Genomic DNA, 12295 nt, shown 5'->3' with positions numbered 1-12295 from the left:
AAAAATTAAATTGTTGAAGAATGATTCAAAGTTCCAACTCAAGATGAAGTGCTTTTTTAGTAAAAGAGTTTTAGTAAAAGAATATCATAGGCCCTGAAGTCAAGAGGACTTGAGTTCAAATCCAAGCCTCAGACACTTAATACTTAGCTGTGTGGTCTTGGGCAAGTCATTTGCAAAAACAAATAAAAAAATTCATAATAACTCATAGAACCTTCTCATTTATTAGAGCAGTTGGAAGGAGCATATATAGACAAGGCACAGGAGGGAGCCGAATATGAAAGTATAATATATTATAAAGATGGAGTCAATGGCCAAAAAAGGAAAATACTGGGGAAAAGGAAAAAGGAGAGGTAGAATGGGCTAAGACATGTCACACAAAAGAGTCAAAAACAAGTTTTTGCAATAGAGTGGAAGGAGGGAAGATGAGAGGGAATGAGTGAGCTTTCATTCTCATTGGAAATGGCTCAGAAAGAAAATAACATACACATTCAATAGGGTATGGAAATCTATCTTGCCCTAAAGTAAAAAGGAGAAGAAAAGGATGGGAGAAAGAGGACAGGGGGAGGGGAGGAGAAGGGGGTATATAGGTGATAGAAGAGAGGGAAGATTGTGGAAGAGGGAATAAGATACAGCACACTTTTGAGGAGGGGATAAGATGAAAGGAGAGAGAGAATAGAATAAATGGGAGTGGGGAGGAATAGGATGGCTATAGCAACTGAAGGAAAAAAATATTGAAACAATTTCTCTGATGATGAAGAATGTGATCCATCCCAAAGATAGAACTGATGGTATCTAAACAAAGACTGAAGTACATTTCTTTCTTTTTCTCTCACTTTATTTTTCTTGAGGTTTCTTTAACTTTGTGGGGGGAGAGGGGGGATTATGGTTACTTTTACAACAAAACAATTGTAGTAATGTGAATATAAATGAATAAGTTTAAAAGTTTAAAGAAATCATGACCACCTGCCACCTGGCAATCAAAGACACAAATTGTCAATGAGTCACTGAAACCTCAGTTACCAATAAGTACCAGGATCCAAACTAATTTTCTAGCATCAGTACCATTGTTGCAGAAAATAGAAAGCTTCATAATGTTTTATAAATAATGAAATGATCAAATTTCTGGCCTCCAAAGCTCTTTGTTTCTACTCTAGGCTATTTCTTCTCTGTTGACTCCTGCTACTAGTATATACTTCTACCCAAGTAAAATCTCATGTTATCAATTACTTTTAATGCTTTCTTTTCTTCCTTCAATTCCACATAAACTCAGAGTCCTTGACATTGCTTATTGCTTTATATACTTTGGCCCTAGTTATGTTTACCCACTGCCATCTTGTTGGCATGAGAGGAAATTGTTGGCTTATATACTTCTTGTAGAGCTTCAGGCTTTTCACAAAGCAAGCCAAGAATTTATCATTTGAGAAAATGATGTATTAGAAGTATTTTCTCCTTTGGAAAATAATTAATGTCTACATTTGGAAGGAAACAAGAAAAATGTTGCAGAAAAGGTCAGATTATAGCATAATTGAAGGGCACCTAGGTGGCACAATGGATAAAGCAATGGGCTCTGAAGTCAGAAGGACCTGAGTTTAAATGTGACTTCAGACACTTAATATCTGTTACCCTGGACAAGTCACTTAATCCAGTTTGCCTCTATTTGCTTATCTAAAAAAATAAGTAGAAAAGGAAATGACAAACCATTCTAGTAACTTTGCCAAGAAAAACCCAAATGGGATGATAGAGGTAAAGATGAAAGGAAAATGCCTCTAAAACAATAATAGAAGGATTGTCTCAGTCAGCAGAAAATATTTATTAAACTCCAATTATGTGTCAGACACTATATTAAGCATTGAAGATACAAAAAGAAGCAAAATACAATCTCTGTCCTCAAGGCATTCACAATTTAATGGATTGTGGAGTGTCTCAGATATTCTTTGAGCCGTGGAAAAAGATGGTGGAAAAATTATAACTTTTAAGGTACATGATCCTAAGTTTTAAAGATTTGTTTCAAGTGCTGTTAATTAAGATTTGTAAAGTGCTTTAAATATATTGTCTCATTTGCTCCTATAAAAATGAAATCATAACAATGATAATACTTGTACTATCCACCTCACAAGTAGCTGTTTGTAAGGAAAACACTATTCAATCTGAAAACTCTGTAAATTGAGTTATGGTGACAAAAGACAGGGAAATTAAGATTTTGCAAAAAACTTAAATTTATAGTGCCTGCTATTTTTTGACTATTTTTCATAGATTGGTTGGATTAGATGGCTGCTAAGGTGGCTCCATGGTAACATGGACAGATCAATGGATCAGGAGTCAGGAAGTCCCAAATTCCTGACCATGACAGACCTCTGTCTACCTCCAACTGTAACATAGTAATAAAACCACCTTCCCATGTTGTTCTGAAAGCCAAATGAGGTAATATTTGTAAAATGTATATATGTAACATGTAAAAGATGCATAGTGTGTATGTGTGTCTCCTCTCTCTCTTTCACACACACACACACACACACACACAATTGGTGGTCAAAAAATATCTCCTTCCTTACTAAGGTCCCATCTAATTCTCAAATTCTGTGATTGAGGGATAAGGATAAGATGACTTACCATTTTCAGTTATAAGAGGGCATCAAAATATATCTTCCTAGCTATGAGAACAAATAAGATTAGAATTAGCAATACTAACCTGCACTGTGGCTTTATATGCAATGCCTTAGCACATAGTAGGAATGCAATATGCTGCTTTAATTTAAAGTTTCTTTAGCCTCACAAGGATGAAGGGTAGAGCCATTTAGAACAGTACCACCACAAACCTACCTTCAGGCAACTGTGATCCAGAGATCTCTGAGAAGAAAAGTTCACTAGAAATTTGGAGAGATTTTTCTGATAATAGAAACACATGTTATACTAATGTATGTCTTGAGAACACAAGGTTCAGAATTGTTCTACAGAATCAATGTATCAATAAACAATTCTTTTAGTAATTGGGTTGGGCATGATTCCCTTTCTATAGGATCATTGCAATTAGTACCCAAAGTACTCTTAATCTATTGGGCCCTATGAAGGAAAAAGCCATTAAAGATGGATTATAGGAATGTGTCTAGCATATAGCAATGGAGAGAGGTCCCTTAAAAAAATATCCCTAGTTTCTTTACTTTAAACTTAGTCAATAAAGGGAACTGGGGTATTCTGGACAAAGTAATGGAAATAGGACTGGATTGGCCAAGCACTATGAACCTCAAATAGGAATTAATGAATATTTCCAAACAACAAATACATTTTAAGAACTATTATAATAAACTCCCACTTAAACTATGCCCAAACAACCAAAAAGCTCAAAGAAGAAATTTTTTCTGCTAACAGGACCACAATAATTAATTCATAATAAGACTGAGGCAATGAGGATCCTAAAGAATTTTTTAAGTCATCATGGAAAGATTATCATATATATATATATATATATATATATATATGTATATATATGCATATATATACATATATATTTAAAAATCAACTATTACATTATTGAATATTTTTAATGTATTTTAAATTGCAGAATGCCCATGTATGACATACATGGTAATTATCAGATATCTGGTCAATTCAAAGACTGGATCATCAGTCTACTACTGAGACCTAAGGACTTTTGAGTCTTGCTCTTTGCCTTCTGTTCTCTTCACCAATTAGAGTAAGAGCTCCTTGAGAGTAGGTACTGTCATGTTTTTATATATGTATTCTTAAACCTTATCCACAGTGTTTTGTACACCATGAGCATTTATAAATCCTTTTTCTTTCATTTGTTCATATGCATTCATTCTTTCTTGAATCATTCTGAAAAAATGGTCTGCTATGTTGTCTTCTCAAGGTCAGATTCATAAAGCACTGTGCTTCACCCCCCTCAGCTTACCACTCCATATCTCAAGCCCTAAGATGTTTTAGAAGTTGTATTATTGGCTTGTCTCTCATCCCTACACATTTTAGACAAGGTTTCAGTATAGTAAAGTGTCACATTGAGCATGGAAAAAAATCAGCATATTGAAAGGATGGTAAATTTTAAAACAGGATAGCAGGAATTTTTGCAATTAACTATGCATAGTTAAATAAAGGAATAGATAAAATTTAGGCCTATGTAAGGTAAAAGTTAAAGACTTAGTTTTGGCTAGAAATTTCATTTCTTTTTTCCAATTTAATTTAAATTAAAATTTTTTCTTTTATCATAAAACTTACATGCATTCTAAATTCTAAAGAAACAATAAACCCTCCTGGATAATAGCAACATCAAAATAAATATTACATGATAAAGCATAGCTTAAGGGGCTTTTTCTTAGCTTTTTTGTTAACATTTAAAAATTTTTTTCAAAATAAAAATCCAATTGACCATTTTTAAAACTCCAGTTAATTATTATGAATAATACTATCAATTCTCTAAGGTGCTATGTGTTATACTATCAACAACTATGAATTAGCATTAAAATGATCAACTATGTTATTAGAATTTGAATAAAATTAAAATATGTATTTGTATAAGCTTTAAAGTAAGAAATGGAAAGAGAATGGAAAACCCCAAAGCATTTTGTTTCCTGACATCTTGGCAGTCAGCTAACTAAAAATTTTTTAAAGAAAATATACAATGCCTCAGACCTCCTGATTCAGAAAACCCTGCCTTAAATGACTAATTATTGCTTTCAGCCATTCTGAATTTTCTAGGAAAAAATAGTGTAGATTTAAGAACATATAATTGACAAAGCCTATTTTTATTATGCTATCAAAAGTTGATTTTCATCATTAAGGTATTGAAATTAAAATTGTTAAAATTGAATTAATTTGCATTTTAGCTGCTATTTCACTGCTTTAATAACAGATTTGTTAAACCAGCTGATATTATACAATATAACTATGAACTATGCCTTTTAACTTTCGTTCCTTTTCATGCCTATTAAAAAGCTATGGCAGTATGAGTAACTTCTATCACCTTTTGTAAGTATGCTTCTTTAAAAAAAATAAGTGAATTATCAATGTATACCATGGAAACAATGTAAAGACTAACAGACTGCCTTCTGTAGGGGGTGAGGGGAAGGAAGAAAGAATAGGGGAAAAACTGTAAAACTCAAAATAAATAAAATCTTGCTTTAAAAATAAGTGAATTAACAATTTTACAGTACTCATGTTAAAAAAGTATGTATCTACATTGTATATATCCATAAATTGAATGTGAAAAGAAGTTAAAACTCCAATATATGCATAGCACATTCAAATTTTTATCATTGTATTAGACAGTAATGCATTTCTGAGAAAACTAAAGTCAGAATACATTTTATTTATTCTTTCAATATCATTTTAGGATGCTCAGTTTGCCTGATGCCATTATTGCAAGTGATATTCTGGACAAAGGGATTTTGCTGGGTTTTAAAAATGTGACTCGGTCTTCATATCAGCTTTTTAATAAATCATGGATTTCAAGTGTTTGGAATGTTAATTTCAAAAGTAAAGTGAGGACCATCACATTTCCTGAAAAAAAAAATTATAAAGGTAAGCTAAGAACTATTCAGAATTGAGACAATATAAAGGAATGATTGAGAAGCTTTTGACTGGGTGAACTTTTCCATATTTACCAGTTTAAAAAATAAAACAAAAAACAATGTTTAAAATAAGCACTTTCTCACTCCTAAATCCACATATGCCATAAACGATTGATTTCAGAGGAATTTAACTTCCTCCCCGTTTGGTTTGGAAAGGAGAAGTGACCAGCAGCATTAACACTGACAACTGCACTCCTTTTCCCTGGAGACAAGAGGTGATTGAGTGAGTCGGAGAGGGCTTCCTCCATTCTTATACTACCAGCAGAAAACTGTAGCTTTATTCAAAATGTCTTTTTATTAAACACAGGTACCGAATCGCTCTTTTATTATGTGCTACAATTTTGGTTCAAAGCCTCCTAGAAATTGAACGGTAATGTTCAAACCATTAACCACTCAGCCTCCTGAACGGGAAGAAAATTATGCTTGTATAGCAATCAGGATTTCCTTCCCAAGATTGCACCAGCAGTCAAAATTAACAATGGATTAGTGTTGTAATTGGGAGGGGGGAGGAAAGTTTCAATCATGTCTTTCCTTCAGATTACCTAAAGATTTATACTTCATGATGTGACACCATAAAATTATGGCCCTTTTAATTCTTGTTTGGGGGACACGATTTAAAATATAAAAATGGAACTTAAAAGAAAGATAAGCTACTTAAATCTTAAAAGGGAAACTAAAAACTAATGGTAATTTTCTCATGTATCACATTTCAAAGAAGAGCCCTTACTGTATAAAGATCCCATCAGTTCATGACAGCTTTATTCTCCAACCCACAAATCATGCCATTGTTGTGGTCTGAAATTGTAGGAACGGCTGCCACCTAGAGGATCTGGGCAGCCCAGGCCCACCTTTTACTTAGCAGTACCCACCAGTGGGGATAGAGGCGGTGCTGAACGTGCAAGCATTTTTCTTAACAGCAGGTGTCCTCACTTTTGCTTCAGATTTTACCTCAAAGACGTTAGTTTAAAAGCTTTTTCATGTTTTGTAAAATAAACTCCAACTTCTGACTAAATCTAAAGTAGAGAGGTCAAATGGGATGGGAGAACAGCAACTCCTGAACCATGCTAATTCAGTTCAATCAATGCAATTTTACCTAAGAGGAAAGAGTCCCCAGGTACTCATTTAATGTCATTTAGTGCTATGTTATAATAACAAGGCCAGAGACTGAAAAAGATCTTCTATTCAGAATAAATTCAATTGGGGGGGGGGATAAAGAAGTCATTTATGGAATAGAACTTTATCACGGATCATGATCCACATGATTCACAGCAATCGAGTAATCAATTTTTTTCCCTCATCACATTAGATAAAATGAAAATAGATTTTAAAAGCTTTTTTAAAATATGTATTTCATACACAAACTTCTTTTGGAATAGGGAGAAGACTTCTGATTTCATTGATACAGGGAACTCTCTACCAGGGCTGCTAAGTGTTTCCTCTGTAATTTTAAGTCTTAGAGCAATATCTAGGAGAGGATTGACAAGATTATACAACTTTCCCAGAGTCACATAGTCTGGACATGAATTCAAGTCTACCTGACTTTTTCCACTACAAAATGCCACCATGATTCCCTGGCATACCTAAGGCACTTAATAAATATTTACTGACTGATTGACTCTGATAGTGACAGTATAATGAGAATATCAGTATAAGTTTCTCTGAAAAGTATAAAGGAAACAAAGTCAACTTTCATGCCCATTTCTTAGTAAGTAGAGACTCACAAAATGCTTTAATTTTCCTTTCTTTTTACTTCTACCATACTTGTTTATTAAAATAGCTATTGACTTTTTTGTCCAAAATGAAATCATTTTAAATGTTAAAAATAATATATTCTTAGAGCAGAATGAAGGGTATTAGTGTAGAAGAAAGTCATAGGAAAATAGGTAAAGAGAATCTCATAACAGAAAACCATTCACTAAGAGTCAAATAGCATTTTTAATATCAAAAATATATACTATACATTGCATTGTGCAAAATTGCTAACAACTAGAATATCTGAATTCAATAATAGGATATTTTAAATGTCACACTCCAAACCTACATCTATGATTACAGCAAACAGCAAGCAGCTTCAATGACAAAATAGGGAAATCAAAAATACTTATTCCAATGAATGCAAAAACATGTGAGTACACCACTGATTACCTGAAAAGCAACAGTGAAAAATTCAGCCAAGTATGTAGATATTCCCAAATATCCAAATGTTTGCCATCATATAACCAAAAAGTATAGTTTTTTTACTTTGCATTCCTAATTTGTCAGACTACCATAAATTATCAGAAAATATTTACTACGTATTTTTATTTTAATATGCTATCTCTACTATATGGATTTTAAAATATAAAATTGACCACTGCTGCCTGTTCATTTAAGAATTTAGATACAGGTTGAGCTGTCTTTTCTTTTTATAGAGTAGCTTATAAATTCTGTGGGGGAAAGTAATTAGCATTTATATAGTCATCTAGAACTACTGATGATGTTTGTCCTTCATTCTTTTTTTTTAAGGTTTTTGCAAGGCAAATGGAGTTAAGTGGCTTGCTCAAGGCCACACAGCTAAGTAATTATTAAGTGTCTGAGACCGGATTTGAACCCAGGTACTCCTGACTCCAGGGCCAGTGCTTTATCCATTGCACCACCTAGCCACCCCGTCCTTCATTCTTGAAGAAGACCATGACATCAGGGAGATGATGCCATAATATGTGTGTGAATTGGATTTAAGTGAAGGGGTGCTGTGCTAAGTCTCCGGCCTCACTTTCCAGTGACCAGACAAGAATCAGGACAACTGCATATGACTCTGGACACAAGGCAATCAGGATTAAGTAAGTTGCCCAGGATCACACAGCTAGTAAGTGCCAAGTATCTGAGGCCAAAATTGAATTCAGGTCCTTCTAACTCCAGGGCTAGTATACCAGCTAGCTGCCCCTGGTTCTACTATTAAATTACAGATAGTAGGTAGTATAAGTATTTGATCTCAACTAATCTATAGTCCTGAAGATATGCCTATGCTATTTTTTATTTATGGGATAGACTGCCAACTTCTTTTCCAATTGACTGATAAAATCTTTGGTGGCATTTCATTGCCCTGTTTATTTAGGGAAGCTAGGCAGAGTGGTGGGATAGGATCGAATGTGATCAATCATAGTTTCAATAGCATCTAACTGACACTGCTGGATTACTAAATTAAAGGTCTAGGCTTTTATCTTAAGTCTATGCTTTTAAGTTTCTTTCAAGCTATTTTTTTCAGGTCCCACCTAAGTTATTTGTACCACTAGCACCCCTCACTCTCAGCCATTCCCATTTAAAAACTACTAGTGAATTACCTTATAGGAACATGCTTTCAAGCTCGGGTTCTAGAAAGAGTAAATTCAAATTTGTTTTGTTTTTTAAATAAACTTTTTTGGAAAACGACTTGAAGCAGACACTGTGTCTTGGAACCAGTAACTAATTATCACCATTTGCCAGAGTCTTGCTGAGAGTTCTGATTTCCCATGCCTACTGTCAGTTACTTATAATAAGGAAAGGGAAGTATTCATTCTGAGGATTCAGTTGTAGGTGTTGCTGCTTCAGTGTTTCCAGGGTGGCAGCAGATACTATGTAGCTTGAAACTGTTGCCTGGGACCTTCTTCTTATGCCAAAACAAAAAAGAAAAAGAGAAGATGCACCTGTCATTGTAAGATTGTGCTATCTATCAATGATAGTATAAGCAATTAATTTAAATCATTGGTCTAAAGTTCATCTCAATCAGTTACAATGCTGTACTCTATAACTATTTCTAGTGCTAACTTAAAAAAATGCTTCTATAGGAGCACTAACATTAAGTGAGCTTATCTCATATGTATTTGTATACATTATATATATTAACACAATTGTGCAGTAATTGGTAAAACATTATTTAACATTGTACAACCCAGTATCAATGAAATTCTCTTAGCTCTAAAATTGTGCTGTTGTTTTTAAATCAAAGTCTAAGTGTATGAATAGAACTTTTTTCCCACAGGGAAGTCAAAACATGTAACAGTTTTTACAGTTTTGTATAGGGGCTAAATATATTTATAAATGGCTTGTCAAATTCAGATTGTTATGTGTGTTAAAAAAACAAATGAAAATTCTTTCCTGCTTATCACCTACATTTTTTGAAGTTTTAGTCACCTAATTTTAAATAATGCTGAAACATATAAAATTGTCTTTGAAGTAAGATTACTTTATACAAGATTCTCTTGATATTACGGGAATAAAACACTTTGGATGGGATCTAAGAAAACAGTCACCTCATAATTCTACTCTTTGGGAAATAGCATTATAACGAGGTTTTAGTATACAATGAATATAACTTGCTTTATAAAATTCAATCATCTGAAATACTTCAAAATGTTTATATCAAAAATCCTGAATATGTAAAATACAAAAAAATTCTAATTATATCCTTTATGAATAGTAATGCACAAAATTCCACAAGTAGAATAAATGGCAAGCATTTGACAGCCAAGGATGAAGTTAGTGGTTAAATAACAGAAGGAGAGTAAGTCATTGTCTATTTCTGTTTAAGAAATGCTATAAATATGCAGACATTTAAAAGGACCATATATTGATAATAAAGGGGATCATTTGAACTTGCAAGATTCTTGACCTTTAAGGAACTAAAAATCTCCTACTTGAGTTTTTTTCCCCAACAACAGATTTTTACCATTTTTACAGTGTCTTCATTTTGAAAGCACCTGGTATAAACAGTCTAAAAACTGTAATTTTCTTTGTAGGTGCAGTATTAAATTATAATATCAACTCAAACTCCAAGGAACTCCACAGCTACCCTAAGGACAAAATGCATTTAAAATGACTTAAATATATCATGAAGAAGCTATTTTTTACATCATCAGGTATTATAAGCTTAGTTTTTCATTAAACAATTTAAGCATTAAACAAATTAAGCACTTTGGTGAAGTTGTATACTGATCCAACCATTCTGGAGAGCAGTTTGGAATCTTCCCAAATGGCTATAAAACTATGCATACTCCAAAGAAGCAATTGTACCCCAAAGAGATAAAAAAACAAAAAGTAAAAGGACTTCTATATTCAAAAATATTTATAGCACCTCTTTTTGTGATGGCAAATAAGCAGAAATTGAATTGAGAGGGTGTCCATCAATTGAGGAATGACTGAACAAATTGCTGAATATGATTGTGATAAAATACTACTGTGCTTTAAGAAATGATGAGCAGCAGACTGGCCAATATGACCAGAAAGGACAATGATCATTGTTGGAAGGGTTGTGGGAAATCTGGGACACTATTACATTGTTGGTGGAGCTGTAAACTCATCCAACCTTTCTGGAGAGAAATTTGGAACTATACCCAAAGGGCAACAAAAATATGCATACCCTTTGATCCAGCAATACCACTACTGGGTCTATACCCTGAAGAGATGATGAAAACGGGTAAAAACATCACTTGTACAAAAAAATATTCATAGCAGCCCTGCTTGTAGTGGCAAAGAATTGGAAATTGAGTAAATGTCCTTCAGTTGGGGAATGGCTTAACAAAGTGTGGTATATGTATGTCATGGAACACTGTTGTTCTATTAGAAACCAGGAGGGATGTGAATTCAGGGAAGCCTGGGGGGATTTGCATGAACTAATGCTGAGCAAGATAAGCAGAACCAGAAAAACATTGTATACCCTAACAGCAACATGGGGGTGATGATCAACCTTGATGGACTCTCTCATTCCATCAGTGCAACAATCAGGGACAATTTGGGTCTAACTGAGATGGCGAATACCATCTGTATCCAGAGAAATAACTGTGGAGTTTGAACAAAGACCAAGGACTACTACCTTAAATTTAGAAAAAAAAAAAACTGATATCTTATTGTCTGACCTTGCTATCTTTTATACTTTATGTTTCTTCCTTACAGATATGATCTTCTCTCATCACACTCGATCTGGATCAATGTATACCATGGAAACAATGTAAAGACTGGCAAATTACCTTCTGTGAGGGGTGGGGGGAGGGAAGTAAGATTAGGGGAAAAATTGTAAAATTCAAAATAAATAAAATCTTTAATAAAAAAAAGAAATGATGAGCAGGATGCTTTCAGAAAAACATGAAAATATTTGCATGAACTAAAGTAAAGTGAAATGAGCAGAGCCAGGAGAACATTGTACACAGCAACAGCAATATTGTATGATGATTCACTATAGATAACTTAGCTGATCTCAATTAAGAGCATTCTGTAGGACTTTCCTCTATAGATGAGAGGTTCATCTCCAGAGAAAGAATCAATAGAGCTGGAATGCAGATTAAAGGTACATTTTCTTTACTTTATTTGGGGGGGCGAGTTTTTTGCCTGTTTTCTTTCACAGAATGAGTTATATGGAAATGGTTTTTTAATGGCTACACATGTACAAACAATGTCAAGTTGCTTGTCTTCTCAATGGGAAGTATGGAGGGAGAGAATTTGGAATTCAAAATATGAAAAAAGATATTTAAATTGTTTTTACATGTAACTGGGAAAAACAAAATTTGATTAAGATTTTAAAAGAAAAGAAAATAAGCTATCAATTAAAAAAAGATTTAAATAATACCATTTAGGAAATTCTGTTCCTCAGTAATTTCATGACCCAAAAAAGACACAAAGGATTCAGAAAGAATTGCAAGACCCGAAATAAATAATCTTTCTTTTCCAAACCTCAGTTCCATCAGCTATAAAAAGCATTATTT

The sequence above is a fragment of the Macrotis lagotis genome, chromosome 1 (genome assembly GCF_037893015.1).
Source record: "Macrotis lagotis isolate mMagLag1 chromosome 1, bilby.v1.9.chrom.fasta, whole genome shotgun sequence".
NCBI classification, from domain to species: Eukaryota; Metazoa; Chordata; class Mammalia; order Peramelemorphia; family Peramelidae; genus Macrotis; species Macrotis lagotis.
Note: the sequence above shows the minus strand (reverse complement) of the source record.